Source organism: Colletes latitarsis, unplaced genomic scaffold (genome assembly GCF_051014445.1).
Source record: "Colletes latitarsis isolate SP2378_abdomen unplaced genomic scaffold, iyColLati1 scaffold0006, whole genome shotgun sequence".
NCBI classification, from domain to species: Eukaryota; Metazoa; Arthropoda; class Insecta; order Hymenoptera; family Colletidae; genus Colletes; species Colletes latitarsis.
The window spans coordinates 14,343,065-14,369,792 of record NW_027488366.1 but is presented as its reverse complement, the minus strand read 5'-3'; positions in this window follow the sequence as shown (position 1 = coordinate 14,369,792).

Here is a 26,728-nt window from a genome sequence, read left to right as displayed (position 1 = left end):
CTGATGAGAGTAAATCCCGGACCTAAACTAGACCTAACATGAATTATTCTCTAAAATATTGATCGAAACCAGGTTTAATTGACTGTTTCAGTGTGGTCCCACATTACTACGTGATCCAAACCAGAATATACCCAGGATCCGTTCAACAAGTATGTGAAGAATGCGAAAGTATGAGTCTGATGAGGTCAAATCCCAGACCTATCCCAGACCTAACTTGCGTTATCCTCTAAAATATTGATCGAAACCTGGTTTAATCGACTGTTTCAGTGTGGTACCACATTACTATGTGATCCAAACCAGAAAATAACCCAGGATCTGTTCAACGAGTATGTGAAGTGTGCGAAAGTGTGAGTCTGATGAGGTCAAATCCCAGACCTATCCCAGACCTAACTTGCGTTATCCTGTAAAATATTGATCGAAACCAGGTTTAATTGACCGTTTCAGTGTGGTACCACATTACTACGTGATCCAAACCAGAAAAAACCCAGGATCAGTTCAACAAGTATGTGAAGAATGCGAAAGTATGAGCCTGATGAGGGCAAATCCCAGACCTATCCCAGACCTAACATGCGTTATCCTCAAAAGTATTGATCGAAACCTGGTTTAATCGACTATTTCAGTGTGGTACCACATTACTATGTGATCCAAACCAGAAAATAACCCAGGATCTGTTCAACGAGTATGTGAAGTGTGCGAAAGTATGAGTCTGATGAGGGCAAATCCCAGACCTATCCCAGACCTAACATGCGCTGTCCTCCAAAATATTTATCAAGACCAGGTTTAATTGATTGTTTCAGTGTGGTCCCACATTACTACGTGATCCAATCCAGAAAAAGCCCAGGATCTAGCCATCAAGTATGAGTAATATGCGAAAGAATGAGCCTGATGAGAGTAAATCCCGGACCTAAACTAGACCTAACATGAATTATTCTCTAAAATATTGATCGAAACCAGGTTTAATTGACTGTTTCAGTGTGGTCCCACATTACTACGTGATCCAAACCAGAATATACCCAGGATCCGTTCAACAAGTATGTGAAGAATGCGAAAGTATGAGTCTGATGAGTGAAAATCCCAGACCTAACCTAGACCTAACATGCGTTATCCTCTAAAATGTTGATCCAAACCAGGTTTAATGGACTGTTTCAGTGTGGTACCACACTACTACGTGATCCAAACCAGAAAAAAGCCAGGATCTGTTCAACAAGTATGTGAAAAACGCGAAAGTATGAGCCTGATGTGGGCAAATCCCAGACCTATCCCAGACCTAACTTGCGTTGTCCTCTAAGATATTGATGGAAACCAGGTTTAATTGACTGTTTCAGTGTTGTACTTCATTACTACGTGATGCAATCCAGAAAAAGCCCAGGATCTAGCCATCAAGTATGAGAAATATGCGAAAGAATGAGCCTGATGAGAGTAAATCCCAGACCTAACCTAGACCTAACATGAATTATTCTCTAATATATTGATCGAAACCAGGTTTAATTGACTGTTTCAGTGTGGTCCCACATTACTACGTGATCCAAACCAGAAAAAACCCAGGATCCGTTCAACAAGTATGTGAAGAATGCGAAAGTATGAGTCTGATGAGTGAAAATCCCAGACCTAACCTAGACCTAACATGCGTTATCCTCTAAAATGTTGATCCAAACCAGGTATAATGGACTGTTTCAGTGTGGTACCACACTACTACGTGATCCAAACCAGAAAAAAGCCAGGATCTGTTCAACAAGTATGTGAAAAACGCGAAAGTATGAGCCTGATGTGGGCAAATCCCAGACCTATCCCAGACCTAACTTGCGTTGTCCTCTAAGATATTGATGGAAACCAGGTTTAATTGACTGTTTCAGTGTTGTACTTCATTACTACGTGAAGCAATCCAGAAAAAGCCCAGGATCTAGCCATCAAGTATGAGAAATATGCGAAAGAATGAGCCTGATGAGTGAAAATCCCAGACCTAACCTAGACCTAACATGAATTATTCTCTAAAATATTGATCAAAACTAGGTTTAATTGACTGTTTCAGTGTGGTACCACATTACTACGTGATCCAAACCAGAAAAAACCCAGGATCCGTTCAACAAGTATGAGAAGAATGCGAAAGTATGAGTCTGATAAGTGAAAATCCCAGGCCTAACCTAGACCTAACATGCGTTATCCTCAAAAATATTTATCGAAACCTGGATTAATCGACTGTTTCAGTGTGGTACCACATTACTATGTGATCCAAACCAGAAAATAACCCAGGATCTGCTCAACGAGTATGTGAAGTGTGCGAAAGTATGAGTCTGATGAGGGCCAATCCCAGACCTATCCCAGACCTAACATGCGTTATCCTCTAAAATATTTATCAAGACCAGGTTTAATTGACTGTTTCAGTGTGGTACCACATTACTACGTGATCCAAACCAGAAAGAGCCCAGGATCAGTTCAACAAGTATCTGAAAAACGCGAAAGTATGAGCCTGATGAGGGCAAATCCCAGACCTATGCCAGACCTAACTTGCGTTATCCTCTAAAATATTGATCGAAACCAGGTTTAATTGACTGTTTCAGCGTGGTACCACATTACTACGTGATACAATCCAGAAACAGCCCAGAATCTAGCCATGAAGTATGAGAAATATGCGAAAGTATGAGCCTGATGAGGGCAAATCCAAGACCTAACCCAAACCTAACATGAGTTATCCTCTAAAATATTTATCAAGGCCAGGATTAATTGAATGTTTCAGTGTGGTACCACATTACTACGTGAACCAAACTAGAAAAAACCCTGTATCTGTTCAACAAGTATGTGAAGTGTGCGAAAGTATGAGTCTGATGAGGGCAAATCCCAGACCTATCCCAGACCTAATATGCGTTATCCTCTAAAATATTTATCAAGACCAGGTTTAATTGATTGTTTCAGTGTAGTCCCACATTACTACGTGATCCAAACCAGAAAAAACCCAGGATCCGTTCAACAAGTATGTGAAGAATGCGAAAGTATGAGTCTGATGAGTGAAAATCCCAGACCTAACCTAGACCTAACATGCGTTATCCTCTAAAATGTTGATCCAAACCAGGTTTAATGGACTGTTTCAGTGTGGTACCACACTACTACGTGATCCAAACCAGAAAAAAGCCAGGATCTGTTCAACAAGTATGTGAAAAACGCGAAAGTATGAGCCTGATGTGGGCAAATCCCAGACCTATCCCAGACCTAACTTGCGTTGTCCTCTAAGATATTGATGGAAACCAGGTTTAATTGACTGTTTCAGTGTTGTACTTCATTACTACGTGATGCAATCCAGAAAAAGCCCAGGATCTAGCCATCAAGTATGAGAAATATGCGAAAGAATGAGCCTGATGAGAGTAAATCCCAGACCTAACCTAGACCTAACATGAATTATTCTCTAATATATTGATCGAAACCAGGTTTAATTGACTGTTTCAGTGTGGTCCCACATTACTACGTGATCCAAACCAGAAAAAACCCAGGATCCGTTCAACAAGTATGTGAATAATGCGAAAGTATGAGTCTGATGAGTGAAAATCCCAGGCCTAACCTAGACCTAACATGCGTTATCCTCAAAAATATTGATCGAAACCTGGTTTAATCGACTGTTTCAGTGTGGTACCACATTACTATGCGATCCAAACCAGAAAATAACACAGGATCTGTCAAACGAGTATGTGAAGTGTGCGAAAGTATGAGCCTGATGAGAGCAAATCCCAGACCTAACCTAGACCTAACATGAATTATTCTCTAAAATATTGATCGAAACCAGATTTAATTGACTGTTTCAGTGTGGTACCACACTACTACGTGATCCAAACCAGAAAAAACCCAGGATCCGTTCAACAAGTATGTGAAGAATGCGAAAGTATGGGTCTGATGAGTGAAAATCCCAGGGCTAACCTAGACCTAACATGCGTTATCCTCTAAAATATTGATCCAAACCAGGTTTAATGGACTGTTTCAGTGTGGTACCACTTTACTACGTGATCCAAAGCAGAAGAAACCCTCGATCAGGTCAACATGTATGTTAAAACTGCGAAAGTATGACCCTGATGAGGGCAAATACCAGGCCTAACCTAGACCTAACATGCGTTGTCCTCTAAAATATTGATGGAAACCAGGTTTAATCGACTGTTTCAGCGTGGTGCCACATTACTATGTGATACAATCCAGAAACAGCCCAGGATCTAGCCATGAAGTATGAGAAATATGCGAAAGTATGAGCCTGATGAGGGCAAATCCCAGGCCTAACCTAGACCCAACATGAATTATTCTCTAAAATATTGATCGAAACCAGATTTAATTGACTGTTTCAGTGTTGTACTTCATTACTACGTGGTGCAATCCAGAAAAAGCCCAGGATCTGGCCATCAAGTACAAGAGATATGAGAAAGAATGAGCCTGATGAGAGCAAATCCCAGACCTAACCCAGACCTAACATGAATTATTCTCTAAAATATTCATCGAAACCAGGTTTAATTGACTGTTTCAGTGTGGTACCACATTACTGCGTGATCCAATCCAGCAATAGCCCAGGATCCAGCCATGAAGTATGAGAAATATGCGAAAGTTTGAGCTTGACGAGTTCAAATCCTAGACCTAACCCAGACCTAACATGCGTTATCCTCTAAAATATTTATCAAGACCAGGTTTAATTGATTGTTTCAGTGTGGTCCCATATTACTACGTGATCCAAACCAGAAAAAACCCAGGATCCGTTCAACAAGTATGTGAAGTATGCGAAAGTATGAGTCTGATGAGTGAAAATCCCAGGCCAAACCCAGACCTAACATGCATTATCCTACAAAACATTGATGGAAACCAGGTTTAATTGACTGTTTCAGTGTCGTACTTCATTACTACGTGATACAATCCAGTAAAAACCCAGGATCCGTTCAACAAGTATGTGAAGAATGCGAAAGTAAGAGTCTGATGAGTGAAAATCCCCGGCCTAACCTAGACCTAACGTGCGTTATCCTAAAAAATATTGTTCGAAACCAGGTTTAATCGACTGTTTCAGTGTGGTACCACACTACTTCGTGACCCAAACCGGAAAAAACCCAGGATCTAGCCATCAAGTATGAGAAATATGCGAAAGTATGAGCCTGATGAGGGCGAATCCCAGACCTATCCCAGACCTAACTTGCGTTATCCTCTAAAATATTGATCGAAACCAGGTTTAATGGACTGTTTCAGTGTGGTCCCACATTACTACGTGATCCAAACCAGAAAAAACCCAGGATCCGTTCAACAAGTATGTGAAGAATGCGAAAGTATGAGTCTGATGAGTGAAAATCATAGACCTAACCTAGACCTAACATGCGTTATCCTCTAAAATATTGATCCAAACCAGCTTTAATGGACCGTTTCAGTGTGGTACCACACTACTACGTGATCCAAACCAGAAAAAACCCAGGATCTGTTCAACAAGTATGTGAAGAACGCGAAGATATGAACCTGGTGAGGGCAGATCCCAGGCCAAACCTAGGCCTAACATGCGTTATCTTCTAAAATGTTGAGCGAAACCAGGTTTAATTGACTGTTTCAGTGTGGTACCACATTACTACGTGATCCAAACCAGAAAAAACCCAGGATCTAGCCATGAAGTATGAGAAATATGCGAAAGTATGAGCCTGATGAGGGCAAATCCTAGACCTAACCCAAACCTAACATGCGTTATCCTCTAAAATATTTATCAAGACCAGGTTTAATTGAATGTTTCAGTGTGGTACCACATTACTACGTGATCCAATCCAGAAATAGCCCAGGATCTAGCCTTGAAGTATGAGAAATATGCGAAAGTATGAGCCTGACGAGAGCAAATCCTAGACCTAACCCAGACCTAACATGCGTTATCCTCAAAAGTATTGATCGAAACCTGGTTTAATCGACTATTTCAGTGTGGTACCACATTACTATGTGATCCAAACCAGAAAATAACCCAGGATCTGTTCAACGAGTATGTGAAGTGTGCGAAAGTATGAGTCTGATGAGGGCAAATCCCAGACCTATCCCAGACCTAACATGCGCTGTCCTCCAAAATATTTATCAAGACCAGGTTTAATTGATTGTTTCAGTGTGGTCCCACATTACTACGTGATCCAATCCAGAAAAAGCCCAGGATCTAGCCATCAAGTATGAGTAATATGCGAAAGAATGAGCCTGATGAGAGTAAATCCCGGACCTAAACTAGACCTAACATGAATTATTCTCTAAAATATTGATCGAAACCAGGTTTAATTGACTGTTTCAGTGTGGTCCCACATTACTACGTGATCCAAACCAGAATATACCCAGGATCCGTTCAACAAGTATGTGAAGAATGCGAAAGTATGAGTCTGATGAGGTCAAATCCCAGACCTATCCCAGACCTAACTTGCGTTATCCTCTAAAATATTGATCGAAACCTGGTTTAATCGACTGTTTCAGTGTGGTACCACATTACTATGTGATCCAAACCAGAAAATAACCCAGGATCTGTTCAACGAGTATGTGAAGTGTGCGAAAGTGTGAGTCTGATGAGGTCAAATCCCAGACCTATCCCAGACCTAACTTGCGTTATCCTGTAAAATATTGATCGAAACCAGGTTTAATTGACCGTTTCAGTGTGGTACCACATTACTACGTGATCCAAACCAGAAAAAACCCAGGATCAGTTCAACAAGTATGTGAAGAATGCGAAAGTATGAGCCTGATGAGGGCAAATCCCAGACCTATCCCAGACCTAACATGCGTTATCCTCAAAAGTATTGATCGAAACCTGGTTTAATCGACTATTTCAGTGTGGTACCACATTACTATGTGATCCAAACCAGAAAATAACCCAGGATCTGTTCAACGAGTATGTGAAGTGTGCGAAAGTATGAGTCTGATGAGGGCAAATCCCAGACCTATCCCAGACCTAACATGCGCTGTCCTCCAAAATATTTATCAAGACCAGGTTTAATTGATTGTTTCAGTGTGGTCCCACATTACTACGTGATCCAATCCAGAAAAAGCCCAGGATCTAGCCATCAAGTATGAGTAATATGCGAAAGAATGAGCCTGATGAGAGTAAATCCCGGACCTAAACTAGACCTAACATGAATTATTCTCTAAAATATTGATCGAAACCAGGTTTAATTGACTGTTTCAGTGTGGTCCCACATTACTACGTGATCCAAACCAGAATATACCCAGGATCCGTTCAACAAGTATGTGAAGAATGCGAAAGTATGAGTCTGATGAGGTCAAATCCCAGACCTATCCCAGACCTAACTTGCGTTATCCTCTAAAATATTGATCGAAACCTGGTTTAATCGACTGTTTCAGTGTGGTACCACATTACTATGTGATCCAAACCAGAAAATAACCCAGGATCTGTTCAACGAGTATGTGAAGTGTGCGAAAGTGTGAGTCTGATGAGGTCAAATCCCAGACCTATCCCAGACCTAACTTGCGTTATCCTGTAAAATATTGATCGAAACCAGGTTTAATTGACCGTTTCAGTGTGGTACCACATTACTACGTGATCCAAACCAGAAAAAACCCAGGATCAGTTCAACAAGTATGTGAAGAATGCGAAAGTATGAGCCTGATGAGGGCAAATCCCAGACCTATCCCAGGCCTAACTTGCGTTATCCTCTAAAATATTGATCGAAACCAGGTTTAATTGACCGTTTCGGTGTGGTGCCTCATTACTACGTGATCCAAACCAGAAAAAACCCAGGATCCGTTCAACAAGTATGTGAAGAATGCGAAAGAATGAGTCTGATGAGTGAAAATCCCAGGCCTAACCTAGACCTAACATGCGTTATCCTCTAAAATATTGATCGCAACCAGGTTTAATTGATTGTTTCAGTGTGGTCCAACATTACTACGTGATCCAATCCAGAGAAAGCCCAGGATCTAGCCATCAAGTATGTGTAATATGCGAAAGTATGAGCCTGATAAGTGAAAATCCCAGGCCTAACCTAGACCTAACATGCGTTATCCTCAAAAATATTGATCGAAACCTGGTTTAATCGACAGTTTCAGTGTGGTACTACATTACTGTGTGATCCAAACCAGAAAATAACCCAGGATCTGTTCAACGAGTATGTGAAGAATGCGAAAGTATGAGCCTGATGAGGGCAAATCCCAGACCTATCCCAGGCCTAACTTGCGTTATCCTCTAAAATATTGATCAAAACCAGGTTTAATTGACCGTTTCAGTGTGGTACCGCATTACTACGTGATCCAATCCAGAAAAAGCCCAGGATCTAGCCATCAAGTATGAGTAATATACGAATGTATGAGCCTGATGAGGGCAAATCCCAGACCTATCCCAGACCTAACTCGCGTTATCCTCTAAAATATTGATCGAAACCTGGTTTAATCGACTGTTTCAGTGTGGTACCACATTACTATGTGATCCAAACCAGAAAATAACCCAGGATCTGTTCAACGAGTATGTGAAGAATGCGAAAGTATGAGCCTGATGAGGGCAAATCCCAGACCTATCCCAGGCCTAACTTGCGTTATCCTCTAAAATATTGATCGAAACCAGGTTTAATTGAACGTTTCAGTGTGGTACCACATTACTACGTGATCCAAACCAGAAAAAACCCAGGATCAGTTCAACAAGTATGTGAAGAATGCGAAAGTATGAGCCTGATGAGGGCAAATCCCAGACCTATCCCAGGCCTAACTTGCGTTATCCTCTAAAATATTGATCGAAACCAGGTTTAATTGACCGTTTCGGTGTGGTGCCTCATTACTACGTGATCCAAACCAGAAAAAACCCAGGATCCGTTCAACAAGTATGTGAAGAATGCGAAAGAATGAGTCTGATGAGTGAAAATCCCAGGCCTAACCTAGACCTAACATGCGTTATCCTCTAAAATATTGATCGCAACCAGGTTTAATTGATTGTTTCAGTGTGGTCCAACATTACTACGTGATCCAATCCAGAGAAAGCCCAGGATCTAGCCATCAAGTATGTGTAATATGCGAAAGAATGAGCCTGATGAGTGAAAATCCCAGGCCTAACCTAGACCTAACATGCGTTATCCTCAAAAATATTGATCGAAACCTGGTTTAATCGACAGTTTCAGTGTGGTACCACATTACTATGTGATCCAAACCAGAAAATAACCCAGGATCTGTTCAACGAGTATGTGAAGAATGCGAAAGTATGAGCCTGATGAGGGCAAATCCCAGACCTATCCCAGGCCTAACTTGCGTTATCCTCTAAAATATTGATCAAAACCAGGTTTAATTGACCGTTTCAGTGTGGTACCACATTACTACGTGATCCAAACCAGAAAAAGCCCAGGATCAGTTCAACAAGTATGAGAAATATGCGAAAGTATGAGCCTGATGAGGGCGAATCCAAGACCTAACCCAAACCTAACATGAGTTATCCTCTAAAATATTTATCAAGACCAGGTTTAATTGAATGTTTCAGTGTGGTACCACATTACTATGTGATCCAAACCAGAAAATAACCCAGGATCTGTTCAACGAGTATGTGAAGTGTGCGAAAGTATGAGTCTGATGAGGGCAAATCCCAGACCTATCCCAGACCTAACATGCGCTGTCCTCCAAAATATTTATCAAGACCAGGTTTAATTGATTGTTTCAGTGTGGTCCCACATTACTACGTGATCCAATCCAGAAAAAGCCCAGGATCCGTTCAACAAGTATGTGAAGAATGCGAAAGTATGAGTCTGATGAGTGAAAATCCCTGACCTAACCTAGACCTAACATGCGTTATCCTCTAAAATGTTGATCCAAACCAGGTTTAATGGACTGTTTCAGTGTGGTACCACACTACTACGTGATCCAAACCAGAAAAAACCCAGGATCTGTTCAACAAGTATGTGAAAACGCGAAGGTATGAGCCTGATGTGGGCAAATCCCAGACCTATCCCAGACCTAACTTGCGTTGTCCTCTAAGATATTGATGGAAACCAGGTTTAATTGACTGTTTCAGCGTGGTACCACATTACTACGTGATACAATCCAGAAACAGCCCAGAATTTAGCCATGAAGTATGAGAAATATGCGAAAGTATGAGCCTGATGATGGCAAATCCAAGACCTAACCCAAACCTAACATGAGTTATCCTCTAAAATATTTATCAAGACCAGGTTTAATTGAATGTTTCAGTGTGGTACCACATTACTACGTGAACCAAACCAGAAAAAACCCTGTATCTGTTCAACAAGTATGTGAAGTGTGCGAAAGTATGAGTCTGATGAGGGCAAATCCCAGACCTATCCCAGGCCTAACATGCGTTATCCTCTAAAATATTTATCAAGACCAGGTTTAATTGATTGTTTCAGTGTGGTCCCACATTATTACGTGATCCAAACCAGAAAAAACCCAGGATCCGTTCAACAAGTATGTGAAGAATGCGAAAGTATGAGTCTGATGAGTGAAAATCCCTGACCTAACCTAGACCTAACATGCGTTATCCTCTAAAATGTTGATCCAAACCAGGTTTAATGGACTGTTTCAGTGTGGTACCACACTACTACGTGATCCAAACCAGAAAAAACCCAGGATCTGTTCAACAAGTATGTGAAAACGCGAAGGTATGAGCCTGATGTGGGCAAATCCCAGACCTATCCCAGACCTAACTTGCGTTGTCCTCTAAGATATTGATGGAAACCAGGTTTAATTGACTGTTTCAGTGTTGTACTTCATTACTACGTGATGCAATCCAGAAAAAGCCCAGGATCTAGCCATCAAGTATGAGAAATATGCGAAAGAATGAGCCTGATGAGAGCAAATCCCAGACCTAACCTAGACCTAACATGAATTATTCTCTAATATATTGATCGAAACCAGGTTTAGTTGACCGTTTCAGTGTGGCCCCACATTACTGCGTGATCCAAACCAGAAAAAACCCAGGATCCGTTCAACAAGTGTGTGAAGAATGCGAAAGTATGAGTCTGATGAGTGAAAATCCCCGGCCTAACCTAGACCTAACATGCGTTATCCTCAAAAATATTGATCGAAACCAGGTTTAATCGACTGTTTCAGTGTGGTACCACACTACTACGTGACCCAATCCAGAAAAAACCCAGGATCTGTTCAACAAGTATGTGAAAAACCCGAAAGTATGAGCCTGATGAGGGAAAATCCCAGACCTATCCCAGACCTAACTTGCGTTATCCTCAAAAATATTGATCGAAACCAGGCTTAATCGACTGTTTCAGTGTGGTACCGCACTACTACGTGACCCAATCCAGAAAAAATCCAGGATCCGTTCAACAAGTATGAGAAGAATGCGAAAGTATGAGTCTGATGAGTGAAAATCCCAGGCCTAACCTAGACCTAACATGCGTTATCCTCAAAAATATTCATCGAAACCTGGTTTAATCGACTGTTTCAGTGTGGTACCACATTACTATGCGATCCAAACCAGAAGATAACCCAGGAGCTGTTCAACGAGTATGTGAAAAACGCGAAAGTATGAGCCTGATGTGGGCAAATCCCAGACCTATCCCAGACCTAACTTGCGTTGTCCTCTAAGATATTGATGGAATCCAGGTTTAATTGACTGTTTCAGAGTTGTACTTCATTACTACGTGATGCAATCCAGAAAAAGCCCGGGATCTAGCCATCAAGTATGAGAAATATGCGAAAGAATGAGCCTGATGAGAGCAAATCCCAGACCTAACCTAGACCTAACATGAATTATTCTCTAATATATTGATCGAAACCAGGTTTAGTTGACCGTTTCAGTGTGGCCCCACATTACTGCGTGACCCAAACCAGAAAAAACCCAGGATCCGTTCAACAAGTGTGTGAAGAATGCGAAAGTATGAGTCTGATGAGTGAAAATCCCTGACCTAACCTAGACCTAACATGCGTTATCCTCTAAAATGTTGATCCAAACCAGGTTTAATGGACTGTTTCAGTGTGGTACCACACTACTACGTGATCCAAACCAGAAAAAACCCAGGATCTGTTCAACAAGTATGTGAAAAACGCGAAGGTATGAGCCTGATGTGGGCAAATCCCAGACCTATCCCAGACCTAACTTGCGTTGTCCTCTAAGATATTGATGGAAACCAGGTTTAATTGACTGTTTCAGTGTTGTACTTCATTACTACGTGATGCAATCCAGAAAAAGCCCAGGATCTAGCCATCAAGTATGAGAAATATGCGAAAGAATGAGCCTGATGAGAGCAAATCCCAGACCTAACCTAGACCTAACCTAGACCTAACATGAATTATTCTCTAATATATTGATCGAAACCAGGTTTAGTTGACCGTTTCAGTGTGGCCCCACATTACTGCGTGATCCAAGCCAGAAAAAACCCAGGATCCGTTCAACAAGTATGTGAAGAATGCGAAAGTATGAGTCTGATGAGTGAAAATCCCCGGCCTAACCTAGACCTAACATGCGTTATCCTCAAAAATATTGATCGAAACCAGGTTTAATCGACTGTATCAGTGTGGTACCACACTACTACGTGACCCAATCCAGAAAAAACCCAGGAAATGTTCAACAAGTATGTGAAAAACGCGGAAGTATGAGCCTGATGAGGGAAAATCCCAGACCTATCCCAGACCTAACTTGCGTTATCCTCAAAAATATTGATCGAAACCAGGTTTAATCGACTGCTTCAGTGTGGTACCGCACTACTACGTGACCCAATCCAGAAAAAACCCAGGATCCGTTCAACAAGTATGAGAAGAATGCGAAAGTATGAGTCTGATGAGTGAAAATCCCAGGCCTAACCTAGACCTAACATGCGTTATCCTCAAAAATATTGATCGAAACCTGGTTTAATCGACTGTTTCAGTGTGGTACCACATTACTATGCGATCCAAACCAGAAAATAACCCAGGATCTGTTCAACGAGTATGTGAAGTGTGCGAAAGTATGAGCCTGATGAGGGAAAATCCCAGACCTATCCCAGACCTAACTTGCGTTATCCTCAAAAATATTGATCGAAACCAGGTTTAATCGACTGTTTCAGTGTGGTCCCACATTACTACGTGATCCAAACCAGAAAAAACCCAGGATCCGTTCAACAAGTATGAGAAGAATGCGAAAGTATGAGTCTGATGAGTGAAAATCCCAGGCCTAACCTAGACCTAACATGCGTTATCCTCAAAAATATTGATCGAAACCTGGCTTAATCGACTGTTTCAGTGTGGTACCACATTACTATGCGATCCAAACCAGAAAATAACACAGGATCTGCCAAACGAGTATCTGAAGTGTGCGAAAGTATGAGCCTGATGAGAGCAAATCCCAGACCTAACCTAGACCTAACATGAATTATTCTCTAAAATATTGATCGAAACCAGGTTTAATTGACTGTTTCAGTGTGGTACCACATTACTAAGTGATCCAAACCAGAAAAAGCCCAGGATCAGTTCAACAAGTATGAGAAATATGCGAAAGTATGAGCCTGATGAGGGCGAATCCAAGACCTAACCCAAACCTAACATGAGTTATCCTCTAAAATATTTATCAAGACCAGGCTGAATTGAATGTTTCAGTGTGGTACCACATTACTACGTGAACCAAACCAGAAAAAAACCTGTATCCGTTCAACAAGTATGTGAAGTGTGCGAAAGTATGAGTCTGATGAGGGCAAATCCCAGACCTATCCCAGACCTAACATGCGTTATCCTCTAAAATATTTATCAAGACCAGGTTTAATTGATTGTTTCAGTGTGGTCCCACATTATTACGTGATCCAAACCAGAAAAAACCCAGGATCCGTTCAACAAGAATGTGAAGAATGCGAAAGTATGAGTCTGATGAGTGAAAATCCCTGACCTAACCGAGACCTAACATGCGTTATCCTCTAAAATGTTGATCCAAACCAGGTTTAATGGACTGTTTCAGTGTGGTACCACACTACTACGTGATCCAAACTAGAAAAAACCCAGGATCTGTTCAACAAGTATGTGAAAAACGCGAAGGTATGAGCCTGATGTGGGCAAATCCCAGACCTATCCCAGACCTAACTTGCGTTGTCCTCTAAGATATTGATGGAAACCAGGTTTAATTGACTGTTTCAGTGTTGTACTTCATTACTACGTGATGCAATCCACAAAAAGCCCAGGATCTAGCCATCCAGTATGAGAAATATGCGAAAGTATGAGTCTGATGAGGGCAAATCCCAGACCTATCCCAGACCTAACTTGCGTTATCCTCAAAAATATTGATCGAAACCAGGTTTAATCGACTGTTTCAGTGTGGTACCGCACTACTACGTGACCCAATCCAGAAAAAACCCAGGATCCGTTCAACAAGTATGAGAAGAATGCGAAAGTATGAGTCTGATGAGTGAAAATCCCAGGCCTAACCTAGACCTAACATGCGTTATCCTCAAAAATATTGATCGAAACCTGGTTTAATCGACTGTTTCAGTGTGGTACCACATTACTATGCGATCCAAACCAGGAGATAACCCAGGAGCTGTTCAACGAGTATGTGAAAAACGCGAAAGTATGAGCCTGATGTGGGCAAATCCCAGACCTATCCCAGACCTAACTTGCGTTGTCCTCTAAGATATTGATGGAATCCAGGTTTAATTGACTGTTTCAGTGTTGTACTTCATTACTACGTGATGCAATCCAGAAAAAGGCCAGGATCTAGCCATCAAGTATGAGAAATATGCGAAAGAATGAGCCTGATGAGAGCAAATCCCAGACCTAACCTAGACCTAACATGAATTATTCTCTAAAATATTGATCAAAACCAGGTTTAATTGACTGTTTCAGTGTGGTACCACATTACTACGTGATCCAAACCAGAAAAAACCCAGGATCCGTTCAACAAGTATGAGAAGAATGCGAAAGTATGAGTCTGATGAGTGAAAATCCCAGGCCTAACCTAGACCTAACATGCGTTATCCTCAAAAATATTGATCGAAACCTGGTTTAATCGACTGTTTCAGTGTGGTACCACATTACTATGCGATCCAAACCAGAAAATAACCCAGGATCTGTTCAACGAGTATGTGAAGTGTGCGAAAGTATGAGTCTGATGAGGGCAAATCCCAGACCTATCCCAGACCTAACATGCGTTATCCTCTAAAATATTTATCAAGACCAGGTTTAATTGATTGTTTCAGTGTGGTCCCACATTACTACGTGATCCAAACCAGAAAAAACCCAGGATCCGTTCAACAAGTATGTGAAGAATGCGAAAGCATGAGTCTGATGAGTGAAAATCCCAGACCTAACCTAGACCTAACATGCGTTATCCTCTAAAATGTTGATCCAAACCAGGTTTAATGGAGTGTTTCAGTGTGGTACCACACTACTACGTGATCCAAACCAGAAAAAACCCAGGATCTGTTCAACAAGTATGTGAAAAACGCGAAAGTATGAGTCTGATGAGTGAAAATCCCAGACCTAACCTAGACCTAACATGCGTTATCCTCTAAAATGTTGATCCAAACCAGGTTTAATGGACTGTTTCAGTGTGGTACCACACTACTACGTGATCCAAACCAGAAAAAGCCCAGGATCAGTTCAACAAGTATGTGAAAAACGCGAAAGTATGAGTCTGATGAGTGAAAATCCCCGGCTTAACCTAGACCTAACATGCGTTATCCTCAAAAATATTGATCGAAACCAGGTTTAATCGACTGTTTCAGTGTGGTACCACACTACTACGTGACCCAATCCAGAAAAAACCCAGGATCTGTTCAACAAGTATGTGAAAAACGCGAAAGTATGAGCCTGATGAGGGAAAATCCCAGACCTATCCCAGACCTAACTTGCGTTATCCTCTAAAATATTGATCGAAACCAGGTTTAATTGACTGTTTCTGTGTGGTACCACATTACTACGTGATACAATCCAGAAATAGCCCAGGATCTAGCCATGAAGTATGAGAAATATGCGAAAGTATGAGCCTGACGAGGGCAAATCCTAGACCTAACCCAGACCTAACATGCGTTATCCTCTAAAATATTTATCAAGACCAGGTTTAATTGATTGTTTCTGTGTGGTCCCACATTACTGCGTGATCCAAACCAGCAAAAACCCAGGATCCGTTCAACAAGTATGAGAAGAATGCGAAAGTATGAGTCTGATGAGTGAAAATCCCCGGCCTAACCTAGACCTAACATGCGTTATCCTCAAAAATATTGATCGAAACCAGGTTTAATCGACTGTTTCAGTGTGGTACCACACTACTACGTGACCCAATCCAGAAAAAACCCAGGATCTGTTCAACAAGTATGTGAAAAACGCGAAAGTATGAGCCTGATGCGGGCAAATACCAGACCTATCCCAGACCTAACTTGCGTTGCCCTCTAAGATATTGATGGAAACCAGGTTTAATTGACTGTTTCAGCGTGGTACCACATTACTACGTGATACAATCCAGAAAAAGCCCAGGATCTAGCCATCAAGTATGAGAAATATGCGAAAGAATGAGCCTGATGAGTGAAAATCCCAGACCTAACCTAGACCTAACATGAATTATTCTCTAAAATATTGATCAAAACTAGGTTTAATTGACTGATTCAGTGTGGTACCACATTACTACGTGATCCAAACCAGAAAAAACCCAGGATCCGTTCAACAAGTATGAGAAGAATGCGAAAGTATGAGTCTGATAAGTGAAAATCCCAGGCCTAACCTAGACCTAACATGCGTTATCCTCAAAAATATTGATCGAAACCAGGTTTAATCGACTGTTTCAGTGTGGTCCCACATTACTACGTGATCCAAACCAGAAAAAACCCAGGATCCGTTCAACAAGTATGAGAAGAATGCGAAAGTATGAGTCTGATGAGTGAAAATCCCAGGCCTAACCTAGACCTAACATGCGTTATCCTCAAAAATATTGATCGAAACCTGGCTTAATCGACTGTTTCAGTGTGGTACCACATTACTATGCGATCCAAACCAGAAAATAACACACAAACCTGCCAAACGAGTATCTGAAGTGTGCGAAAGTATGAGCCTGATGAGAGCAAATCCCAGACCTAACCTAGACCTAACATGAATTATTCTCTAAAATATTGATCGAAACCAGGTTTAATTGACTGTTTCAGTGTGGTACCACATTACTAAGTGATCCAAACCAGAAAAAGCCCAGGATCAGTTCAACAAGTATGAGAAATATGCGAAAGTATGAGCCTGATGAGGGCGAATCCAAGACCTAACCCAAACCTAACATGAGTTATCCTCTAAAATATTTATCAAGACCAGGTTTAAATGAATGTTTCAGTGTGGTACCACATTACTACGTGAACCAAACCAGAAAAAAACCTGTATCCGTTCAACAAGTATGTGAAGTGTGCGAAAGTATGAGTCTGATGAGGGCAAATCCCAGACCTATCCCAGACCTAACATGCGTTATCCTCTAAAATATTTATCAAGACCAGGTTTAATTGATTGTTTCAGTGTGGTCCCACATTATTACGTGATCCAAACCAGAAAAAACCCAGGATCCGTTCAACAAGAATGTGAAGAATGCGAAAGTATGAGTCTGATGAGTGAAAATCCCTGACCTAACCGAGACCTAACATGCGTTATCCTCTAAAATGTTGATCCAAACCAGGTTTAATGGACTGTTTCAGTGTGGTACCACACTACTACGTGATCCAAACCAGAAAAAACCCAGGATCTGTTCAACAAGTATGTGAAAAACGCGAAGGTATGAGCCTGATGTGGGCAAATCCCAGACCTATCCCAGACCTAACTTGCGTTGTCCTCTAAGATATTGATGGAAACCAGGTTTAATTGACTGTTTCAGTGTTGTACTTCATTACTACGTGATGCAATCCACAAAAAGCCCAGGATCTAGCCATCCAGTATGAGAAATATGCGAAAGTATGAGTCTGATGAGGGCAAATCCCAGACCTATCCCAGACCTAACTTGCGTTATCCTCAAAAATATTGATCGAAACCAGGTTTAATCGACTGTTTCAGTGTGGTACCGCACTACTACGTGACCCAATCCAGAAAAAACCCAGGATCCGTTCAACAAGTATGAGAAGAATGCGAAAGTATGAGTCTGATGAGTGAAAATCCCAGGCCTAACCTAGACCTAACATGCGTTATCCTCAAAAATATTGATCGAAACCTGGTTTAATCGACTGTTTCAGTGTGGTACCACATTACTATGCGATCCAAACCAGGAGATAACCCAGGAGCTGTTCAACGAGTATGTGAAAAACGCGAAAGTATGAGCCTGATGTGGGCAAATCCCAGACCTATCCCAGACCTAACTTGCGTTGTCCTCTAAGATATTGATGGAATCCAGGTTTAATTGACTGTTTCAGTGTTGTACTTCATTACTACGTGATGCAATCCAGAAAAAGGCCAGGATCTAGCCATCAAGTATGAGAAATATGCGAAAGAATGAGCCTGATGAGAGCAAATCCCAGACCTAACCTAGACCTAACATGAATTATTCTCTAAAATATTGATCAAAACCAGGTTTAATTGACTGTTTCAGTGTGGTACCACATTACTACGTGATCCAAACCAGAAAAAACCCAGGATCCGTTCAACAAGTATGAGAAGAATGCGAAAGTATGAGTCTGATGAGTGAAAATCCCAGGCCTAACCTAGACCTAACATGCGTTATCCTCAAAAATATTGATCGAAACCTGGTTTAATCGACTGTTTCAGTGTGGTACCACATTACTATGCGATCCAAACCAGAAAATAACCCAGGATCTGTTCAACGAGTATGTGAAGTGTGCGAAAGTATGAGTCTGATGAGGGCAAATCCCAGACCTATCCCAGACCTAACATGCGTTATCCTCTAAAATATTTATCAAGACCAGGTTTAATTGATTGTTTCAGTGTGGTCCCACATTACTACGTGATCCAAACCAGAAAAAACCCAGGATCCGTTCAACAAGTATGTGAAGAATGCGAAAGCATGAGTCTGATGAGTGAAAATCTCAGACCTAACCTAGACCTAACATGCGTTATCCTCTAAAATGTTGATCCAAACCAGGTTTAATGGAGTGTTTCAGTGTGGTACCACACTACTACGTGATCCAAACCAGAAAAAACCCAGGATCTGTTCAACAAGTATGTGAAAAACGCGAAAGTATGAGTCTGATGAGTGAAAATCCCAGACCTAACCTAGACCTAACATGCGTTATCCTCTAAAATGTTGATCCAAACCAGGTTTAATGGACTGTTTCAGTGTGGTACCACACTACTACGTGATCCAAACCAGAAAAAGCCCAGGATCAGTTCAACAAGTATGTGAAAAACGCGAAAGTATGAGTCTGATGAGTGAAAATCCCCGGCCTAACCTAGACCTAACATGCGTTATCCTCAAAAATATTGATCGAAACCAGGTTTAATCGACTGTTTCAGTGTGGTACCACACTACTACGTGACCCAATCCAGAAAAAACCCAGGATCTGTTCAACAAGTATGTGAAAAACGCGAAAGTATGAGCCTGATGAGGGAAAATCCCAGACCTATCCCAGACCTAACTTGCGTTATCCTCTAAAATATTGATCGAAACCAGGTTTAATTGACTGTTTCTGTGTGGTACCACATTACTACGTGATACAATCCAGAAATAGCCCAGGATCTAGCCATGAAGTATGAGAAATATGCGAAAGTATGAGCCTGACGAGGGCAAATCCTAGACCTAACCCAGACCTAACATGCGTTATCCTCTAAAATATTTATCAAGACCAGGTTTAATTGATTGTTTCTGTGTGGTCCCACATTACTGCGTGATCCAAACCAGCAAAAACCCAGGATCCGTTCAACAAGTATGAGAAGAATGCGAAAGTATGAGTCTGATGAGTGAAAATCCCCGGCCTAACCTAGACCTAACATGCGTTATCCTCAAAAATATTGATCGAAACCAGGTTTAATCGACTGTTTCAGTGTGGTACCACACTACTACGTGACCCAATCCAGAAAAAACCCAGGATCTGTTCAACAAGTATGTGAAAAACGCGAAAGTATGAGCCTGATGCGGGCAAATACCAGACCTATCCCAGACCTAACTTGCGTTGCCCTCTAAGATATTGATGGAAACCAGGTTTAATTGACTGTTTCAGCGTGGTACCACATTACTACGTGATACAATCCAGAAAAAGCCCAGGATCTAGCCATCAAGTATGAGAAATATGCGAAAGAATGAGCCTGATGAGTGAAAATCCCAGACCTAACCTAGACCTAACATGAATTATTCTCTAAAATATTGATCAAAACTAGGTTTAATTGACTGATTCAGTGTGGTACCACATTACTACGTGATCCAAACCAGAAAAAACCCAGGATCCGTTCAACAAGTATGAGAAGAATGCGAAAGTATGAGTCTGATAAGTGAAAATCCCAGGCCTAACCTAGACCTAACATGCGTTATCCTCAAAAATATTGATCGAAACCAGGTTTAATCGACTGTTTCAGTGTGGTCCCACATTACTACGTGATCCAAACCAGAAAAAACCCAGGATCCGTTCAACAAGTATGAGAAGAATGCGAAAGTATGAGTCTGATGAGTGAAAATCCCAGGCCTAACCTAGACCTAACATGCGTTATCCTCAAAAATATTGATCGAAACCTGGCTTAATCGACTGTTTCAGTGTGGTACCACATTACTATGCGATCCAAACCAGAAAATAACACAGGATCTGCCAAACGAGTATCTGAAGTGTGCGAAAGTATGAGCCTGATGAGAGCAAATCCCAGACCTAACCTAGACCTAACATGAATTATTCTCTAAAATATTGATCGAAACCAGGTTTAATTGACTGTTTCAGTGTGGTACCACATTACTAAGTGATCCAAACCAGAAAAAGCCCAGGATCAGTTCAACAAGTATGAGAAATATGCGAAAGTATGAGCCTGATGAGGGCGAATCCAAGACCTAACCCAAACCTAACATGAGTTATCCTCTAAAATATTTATCAAGACCAGGTTTAATTGAATGTTTCAGTGTGGTACCACATTACTACGTGAACCAAACCAGAAAAAAACCTGTATCCGTTCAACAAGTATGTGAAGTGTGCGAAAGTATGAGTCTGATGAGGGCAAATCCCAGACCTATCCCAGACCTAACATGCGTTATCCTCTAAAATATTTATCAAGACCAGGTTTAATTGATTGTTTCAGTGTGGTCCCACATTATTACGTGATCCAAACCAGAAAAAACCCAGGATCCGTTCAACAAGAATGTGAAGAATGCGAAAGTATGAGTCTGATGAGTGAAAATCCCTGACCTAACCGAGACCTAACATGCGTTATCCTCTAAAATGTTGATCCAAACCAGGTTTAATGGACTGTTTCAGTGTGGTACCACACTACTACGTGATCCAAACAAGAAAAAACCCAGGATCTGTTCAACAAGTATGTGAAAAACGCGAAGGTATGAGCCTGATGTGGGCAAATCCCAGACCTATCCCAGACCTAACTTGCGTTGTCCTCTAAGATATTGATGGAAACCAGGTTTAATTGACTGTTTCAGTGTTGTACTTCATTACTACGTGATGCAATCCACAAAAAGCCCAGGATCTAGCCATCCAGTATGAGAAATATGCGAAAGTATGAGTCTGATGAGGGCAAATCCCAGACCTATCCCAGACCTAACTTGCGTTATCCTCAAAAATATTGATCGAAACCAGGTTTAATCGACTGTTTCAGTGTGGTACCGCACTACTACGTGACCCAATCCAGAAAAAACCCAGGATCCGTTCAACAAGTATGAGAAGAATGCGAAAGTATGAGTCTGATGAGTGAAAATCCCAGGCCTAACCTAGACCTAACATGCGTTATCCTCAAAAATATTGATCGAAACCTGGTTTAATCGACTGTTTCAGTGTGGTACCACATTACTATGCGATCCAAACCAGGAGATAACCCAGGAGCTGTTCAACGAGTATGTGAAAAACGCGAAAGTATGAGCCTGATGTGGGCAAATCCCAGACCTATCCCAGACCTAACTTGCGTTGTCCTCTAAGATATTGATGGAATCCAGGTTTAATTGACTGTTTCAGTGTTGTACTTCATTACTACGTGATGCAATCCAGAAAAAGGCCAGGATCTAGCCATCAAGTATGAGAAATATGCGAAAGAATGAGCCTGATGAGAGCAAATCCCAGACCTAACCTAGACCTAACATGAATTATTCTCTAAAATATTGATCAAAACCAGGTTTAATTGACTGTTTCAGTGTGGTACCACATTACTACGTGATCCAAACCAGAAAAAACCCAGGATCCGTTCAACAAGTATGAGAAGAATGCGAAAGTATGAGTCTGATGAGTGAAAATCCCAGGCCTAACCTAGACCTAACATGCGTTATCCTCTAAAATATTTATCAAGACCAGGTTTAATTGATTGTTTCAGTGTGGTCCCACATTACTACGTGATCCAAACCAGAAAAAACCCAGGATCCGTTCAACAAGTATGTGAAGAATGCGAAAGCATGAGTCTGATGAGTGAAAATCCCAGACCTAACCTAGACCTAACATGCGTTATCCTCTAAAATGTTGATCCAAACCAGGTTTAATGGAGTGTTTCAGTGTGGTACCACACTACTACGTGATCCAAACCAGAAAAAACCCAGGATCTGTTCAACAAGTATGTGAAAAACGCGAAAGTATGAGTCTGATGAGTGAAAATCCCAGACCTATCCCAGACCTAACATGCGTTATCCTCTAAAATATTTATCAAGACCAGGTTTAATTGATTGTTTCAGTGTGGTCCCACATTACTACGTGATCCAAACCAGAAAAAACCCAGGATCCGTTCAACAAGTATGTGAAGAATGCGAAAGCATGAGTCTGATGAGTGAAAATCCCAGACCTAACCTAGACCTAACATGCGTTATCCTCTAAAATATTGATCGAAACCTGGTTTAATCGACTGTTTCAGTGTGGTACCACATTACTATGCGATCCAAACCAGAAAATAACCCAGGATCTGTTCAACGAGTATGTGAAGTGTGCGAAAGTATGAGTCTGATGAGGGCAAATCCCAGACCTATCCCAGACCTAACATGCGTTATCCTCTAAAATATTTATCAAGACCAGGTTTAATTGATTGTTTCAGTGTGGTCCCACATTACTACGTGATCCAAACCAGAAAAAACCCAGGATCCGTTCAACAAGTATGTGAAGAATGCGAAAGCATGAGTCTGATGAGTGAAAATCCCAGACCTAACCTAGACCTAACATGCGTTATCCTCTAAAATATTGATCGAAACCAGGTTTAATTGACTGTTTCTGTGTGGTACCACATTACTACGTGATACAATCCAGAAATAGCCCAGGATCTAGCCATGAAGTATGTGAAGAATGCGAAAGCATGAGTCTGATGAGTGAAAATCCCAGACCTAACCTAGACCTAACATGCGTTATCCTCTAAAATGTTGATCCAAACCAGGTTTAATGGAGTGTTTCAGTGTGGTACCACACTACTACGTGATCCAAACCAGAAAAAACCCAGGATCTGTTCAACAAGTATGTGAAAAACGCGAAAGTATGAGTCTGATGAGTGAAAATCCCAGACCTAACCTAGACCTAACATGCGTTATCCTCTAAAATGTTGATCCAAACCAGGTTTAATGGACTGTTTCAGTGTGGTACCACACTACTACGTGATCCAAACCAGAAAAAGCCCAGGATCAGTTCAACAAGTATGTGAAAAACGCGAAAGTATGAGTCTGATGAGTGAAAATCCCCGGCCTAACCTAGACCTAACATGCGTTATCCTCAAAAATATTGATCGAAACCAGGTTTAATCGACTGTTTCAGTGTGGTACCACACTACTACGTGACCCAATCCAGAAAAAACCCAGGATCTGTTCAACAAGTATGTGAAAAACGCGAAAGTATGAGCCTGATGAGGGAAAATCCCAGACCTATCCCAGACCTAACTTGCGTTATCCTCTAAAATATTGATCGAAACCAGGTTTAATTGACTGTTTCTGTGTGGTACCACATTACTACGTGATACAATCCAGAAATAGCCCAGGATCTAGCCATGAAGTATGAGAAATATGCGAAAGTATGAGCCTGACGAGGGCAAATCCTAGACCTAACCCAGACCTAACATGCGTTATCCTCTAAAATATTTATCAAGACCAGGTTTAATTGATTGTTTCTGTGTGGTCCCACATTACTGCGTGATCCGAACCAGCAAAAACCCAGGATCCGTTCAACAAGTATGAGAAGAATGCGAAAGTATGAGTCTGATGAGTGAAAATCCCCGGCCTAACCTAGACCTAACATGCGTTATCCTCAAAAATATTGATCGAAACCAGGTTTAATCGACTGTTTCAGTGTGGTACCACACTACTACGTGACCCAATCCAGAAAAAACCCAGGATCTGTTCAACAAGTATGTGAAAAACGCGAAAGTATGAGCCTGATGCGGGCAAATACCAGACCTATCCCAGACCTAACTTGCGTTGCCCTCTAAGATATTGATGGAAACCAGGTTTAATTGACTGTTTCAGCGTGGTACCACATTACTACGTGATACAATCCAGAAAAAGCCCAGGATCTAGCCATCAAGTATGAGAAATATGCGAAAGAATGAGCCTGATGAGTGAAAATCCCAGACCTAACCTAGACCTAACATGAATTATTCTCTAAAATATTGATCAAAACTAGGTTTAATTGACTGATTCAGTGTGGTACCACATTACTACGTGATCCAAACCAGAAAAAACCCAGGATCCGTTCAACAAGTATGAGAAGAATGCGAAAGTATGAGTCTGATAAGTGAAAATCCCAGGCCTAACCTAGACCTAACATGCGTTATCCTCAAAAATATTTATCGAAACCTGGATTAATCGACTGTTTCAGTGTGGTACCACATTACTACGTGATCCAAACCAGAAAAAACCCAGGATCAGTTCAACAAGTATGTGAAAAACGCGAAAGTATGAGCCTGATGAGGGCAAATCCAAGACCTAACCCAAACCTAACATGAGTTATCCTCTAAAATATTTATCAAGGCCAGGATTAATTGAATGTTTCAGTGTGGTACCACATTACTACGTGATCCAAACCAGAAAAAACCCAGGATCCGTTCAACAAGTATGTGAAGAATGCGAAAGTATGAGTCTGATGAGTGAAAATCCCAGACCTAACCTAGACCTAACATGCGTTATCCTCAAAAATATTGATCGAAACCTGGTTTAATCGACTGTTTCAGTGTGGTACCACATTACTATGCTATCCAAACCAGAAAATAACCCAGGATCTGTTCAACGAGTATGTGAAAAACACGAAAGTATGAGCCTGATGCGGGCAAATACCAGACCTATCCCAGACCTAACTTGCGTTGCCCTCTAAGATATTGATGGAAACCAGGTTTAATTGACTGTTTCAGCGTGGTACCACATTACTACGTGATACAATCCAGAAAAAGCCCAGGATCTAGCCATCAAGTATGAGAAATATGCGAAAGAATGAGCCTGATGAGTGAAAATCCCAGACCTAACCTAGACCTAACATGAATTATCCTCAAAAATATTGATCGAAACCTGGATTAATCGACTGTTTCAGTGTGGTACCACATTACTATGTGATCCAAACCAGAAAATAACCCAGGATCTGCTCAACGAGTATGTGAAGTGTGCGAAAGTATGAGTCTGATGAGGGCAAATCCCAGACCTATCCCAGACCTAACATGCGTTATCCTCTAAAATATTTATCAAGACCAGGTTTAATTGACTGTTTCAGTGTGGTACCACATTACTACGTGATCCAAACCAGAAAAAGCCCAGGATCAGTTCAACAAGTATGTGAAAAACGCGAAAGTATGAGCCTGATGAGGGCAAATCCAAGACCTAACCCAAACCTAACATGAGTTATCCTCTAAAATATTTATCAAGGCCAGGATTAATTGAATGTTTCAGTGTGGTACCACATTACTACGTGAACCAAACCAGAAAAAAACCCTGTATCTGTTCAACAAGTATGTGAAGTGTGCGAAAGTATGAGTCTGATGAGGGCAAATCCCAGACCTATCCCAGACCTAACATGCGTTATCCTCTAAAATATTTATCAAGACCAGGTTTAATTGATTGTTTCAGTGTGGTCCCACATTACTACGTGATCCAAACCAGAAAAAACCCAGGATCCGTTCAACAAGTATGTGAAGAATGCGAAAGTATGAGTCTGATGAGTGAAAATCCCAGACCTAACCTAGACCTAACATGCGTTATCCTCTAAAATGTTGATCCAAACCAGGTATAATGGACTGTTTCAGTGTGGTACCACACTACTACGTGATCCAAACCAGAAAAAAGCCAGGATCTGTTCAACAAGTATGTGAAAAACGCGAAAGTATGAGCCTGATGTGGGCAAATCCCAGACCTATCCCAGACCTAACTTGCGTTGTCCTCTAAGATATTGATGGAAACCAGGTTTAATTGACTGTTTCAGTGTTGTACTTCATTACTACGTGATGCAATCCAGAAAAAGCCCAGGATCTAGCCATCAAGTATGAGAAATATGCGAAAGAATGAGCCTGATGAGTGAAAATCCCAGACCTAACCTAGACCTAACATGAATTATTCTCTAAAATATTGATCAAAGCTAGGTTTAATTGACTGTTTCAGTGTGGTACCACATTACTACGTGATCCAAACCAGAAAAAACCCAGGATCCGTTCAACAAGTATGAGAAGAATGCGAAAGTATGAGTCTGATAAGTGAAAATCCCAGGCCTAACCTAGACCTAACATGCGTTATCCTCAAAAATATTTATCGAAACCTGGATTAATCGACTGTTTCAGTGTGGTACCACATTACTATGTGATC